Genomic DNA, 4,167 nt, shown 5'->3' on the forward strand with positions numbered 1-4,167 from the left:
TGGCAGAGAGAGTGTCTATACTCTATACACTATGGCTCTATTGCAGCTATGTATATGTTATATATATATATATATATATATATATATATATATATATATATATATATATATATATATATATATATATACATACTTATACCTGTATATATAAACATTATAAATAAATAAATATATGTGATAAAAAAATAAATAAACTATTAAAGACAAAAATTAAAAAATGGTGTAAAAAAAATTTCCGGATGTTTCTCTGTGTGTTTGTAGGTAAATGTGTGTGTATGTGGGTTGCATGTTTTTCCATCCATGTGGATCGGTAGCTCTGGGGTCTCTTTCCAGAATGCAATAATTGAAGGGAGGAACCCAGCACAAATCACAAACACTCACAAACCAACACACAGTACTGGATCTTTTACATAGGTATTCCTGGCATAAAAGTGAAACATTATGTGTGGGTGTGTGAGTGTATTGCCTTCACAGAGGAAATGCATTTACACTAAAGAGGTTGACAATGTATATGATTCATTAATTGGCCAAAGAAATGGACAATCTTCACTGAAAACATGAGCAGTAAAAAAGCAGTAGCTAAATGAAAACATTGGAAATGAAAACGAGTGCAGATAAGACAGTGTAATGGTTGCTAACTAATGTGGAATGAGTCAGAGTTGTTAACTAAACATAGCACCAGTCTGTGCTGGTGGAATCTGCCTCCACATTTATTTAATACAAATACCCTGTTCTCAGTGTACTGCAACTATTTTTTTATGCAAGATCAATGATGAAAATGAAAACAAATTATTATAAATGTTATTATAAATTATCATATTCAAAGTGTAATCTTAACAGTAATTATACATATAATTAATATTGAAAATAAAAAGGAAAATAAAATGAAAATAATTTATGCAAACTTGTTGTCTTGATTCACTTCAGTAAGTTTTACTAAATTATATCAAGTAAAATTTAAGTCTCATTTATTAAAGGCAGATACTGTTTGCACCCTGCAAAAAATAGAATTCTATTTACATCCCAGTGCAAATACAGTAGAGGCAGATATTATTTGCACCCATATTTAAATACTAACATACAGTATGGGCATCACTGCAGAATGTTTATTGTGTTGATTTAGAGTCCCACAGACACACTACATTAATCTCTACCCCTATACCCAACCTTAACCGTACCTTAGAAAAATAGGTTTTACTACAGTAACTATGATTTTACGTGGGAACGAGAGTGCTCGACAGACCCCACCTCTGGATCTCTGCACTTCCCGACATTCACCGTGACAAAACCACAGTAATGAAATCAATCTTTATATTAATTTATATCTATTGTCTTAAGTAGTATTAAAGGAAATGTTAAGAGTAGAAACAGGAAATCATGTGGGGAAAAGAGTGAGACACAATGCAGATTCGAACCGCTGTTGCTAGGACAACAGTACTCATTCCCACACAGTTTTAACACCCCACGCCACTGCAGCCAGATGTATTGGTTAGTTTGTCAATTAATTCTGTGTTTCCACCAGACAATTGGGGTGCAAATAGCTGCGATGTGTAGAAGATGCTATTTACACCAGGGTGTAAATAGTCACACCATTTATGAAAATATCCACACCACACCATAGTCACCAGCCTATGATGAACCATTATTGATATCAGTACATATCTTACACTGCAATATCCTCTCTCTCTCTGTGTTTGTGTGTGTGTGTGTGTGTGTGTGTGTGTGTGTGTGTGTGTGTGTGTGTGTGTGTGCGTGCGTGTTTTTGTGATTTACGAGGACAATTTTGTAAGTTACAAACTGGTAATTACAAGGTTATAATGCTATAAATGTGATTTATGAGGACATTTATAGTGTCCCCATAATTCAGATCGCTTAAAAATCATACTAAACAATGTTTTATTGAAAATGTAAAAATGCAGAAAGTTTTCTGTGATGATTAGGTTTAGGGGTTGTGTTAGGTTTAGAGGATAGAATCTATAGTTTATACAGTATAAAAGTCATTATGTCTATGGAAAGTCCTCATAATGATAGGTAGACCAACATGAGTGTGTGTGTGTGTGTGTGTGTGAGAGCGTGTATTTATCACTTTGTGGGGACCAAATGTCCCCATAAGGATAGTAAAACCCGATTTTTGACCTTGTGGGGACATTTTGTCGGTCCCCATGAGGAAAACAGCTTATAAATCATACTAAATTATGTTTTTTGAAAATGTAAAAATGCAGAAAGTTTTCTGTGAGGGTTAGGTTTAGGGGTACGGTTGGGTTTAGGGGATAGAATATAAAGTTTGTACAGTATAAAAACCATTATGTCTATGGAAAGTTCCCATAAAACATGGAAACACAACATGTGTGTGTGTGCGTGTGCGTGTGTGTGTGTGTGTGTGTGTGTGTGTGTGTGTGTGTGTGTGTGTGTGTGTGTGTGTGTGTGACCAAGGGTCTCTATTCAGAATGCAATCATTGAAGTGAGGAAGCCATGAAAGCACAAATCACACACTCATAAACCAATACAGATTCAGTTACAGATACAACAGAAAAATGGTTTTGAGTGTAGGTGTGTGTTTTACCTTGACCCAGTTGGACAAGCATTCTCACACTAAACAGGTTGACAATGTAAGCCATAATTTAGCCAAGCTATAAGGTTTATTACTGGGCCATAATTGGATGCTGTCACAAAAATGGAACATCTAAATGTTTGATAAATATTTTGAACATATAAAAAAAATGCTGTAATTAATAATTGTTCATTTCATGATACATAATGTATTTAGTAATGTTTACAAATAGAACCATATTGTAAAGTGTTACAATTGATTTTATAAAAACTTTAAGTTTTATATTTTTATGTCAAAACCAATACAAATCCCCCAGCTAAATAAAAAAATATTTAGAGATATTTAAAGGGGTCCTGTCATACAATTTTTTTTTTATATACATTGAGGTTAACTTATAATATTAGTAAAGTTTTTAACCCACGCACACGCGCACACACACACACACACACACACACACAAACACCTAGATAACACCTTATTTGCATATCAATGTGGCGATTGTGATGACGTTATTAGACACAAATTTACTGTATTCACCTGTAGTGTCTCCATTAAGTACAGTACCGTACATTAGCTTGTATGGCCATGATATACTGCTTTAGCTAAACTTTAGCTATCTTATTACATTAGCTAGTAGTTCATGAGTCATGCATGTTAGCAAGACACAAGTTAACTATATTTGTCTTTTGGCTTTTGGCTTATTAGCTGTAAAATCGAGGCACTGGTGGCTTAGACTTTTGTTCATCACCACTCACCTCCACACAAGCCAAGAAAAATATAACTGGGATAAGAGCTGGGATGGGCTGCTGCCTGCCTGTCTGCCTGTCTATGTGTCTGATGTGCCAATGTGTGCTGCCCTGCTGCACGGAGATGTGGAAGGAGAGAGAGATAGAGAGAGAGAGAGAGAGAGAGAGAGAGAGAGAGAGAGAGAGAGAGAGAGAGAGAGAGAGAGAGGGAGGGAGGGCATCGGAATTAGACAAAGTCTTCCGACCTGATATGGGGTGTGTGGAGTCATCCACAATGCTGGTTGCTTTGCGAATGCAGTGTTTTGTGTAAATGGATGGAGGGAAGAGAGACCCCGATGATCTTCTCAGCTGTCCTCACTATCCTCTGCAGGGCTTTGCGGTCCGAAACGGTGCAAGTCCCAAACCAGGTAGTGATGCAGCTGCTCAGAATGCTCTCAATAGTCCCTCTATAGAATGTAATGAGGATGGGGGGTGGGAGATGTGCTTTCCTCAACCTTTGAAGAAAGTAGAGACACTGCTGGGCCTTCTTGGTAATAGAGCTGGTGTTGAGGGACCAGGTGAGGTTCTCCGCCAGGTGAACACCAAGGAATTTGGTGCTCTTGGCGATCTCCACAGAGGAACCGTCGATGTTCAGTGGAGAGCGGTCACTCTGTGCTCTCCTAAAGTCAAAAACCATCTGTTTTGTTTTGTCCACATTCAGAGACAGGTTGTTGGCTCTACACCAGTCCATTAGCCGCTGCACCTCCTCTCTGTATGTTGACACGTCGTTCTTGCTGATGAGACCCACCACAGTCATGTCATCGGCGAACTTGACGATGTGGTTTGAGCTGTGCATTGCTGCACAGTCGTGAGTCAGCAGAGTGAACAGCA

The sequence above is a fragment of the Xyrauchen texanus genome, chromosome 4 (assembly GCF_025860055.1).
Source record: "Xyrauchen texanus isolate HMW12.3.18 chromosome 4, RBS_HiC_50CHRs, whole genome shotgun sequence".
Classification (NCBI taxonomy): Eukaryota; Metazoa; Chordata; class Actinopteri; order Cypriniformes; family Catostomidae; genus Xyrauchen; species Xyrauchen texanus.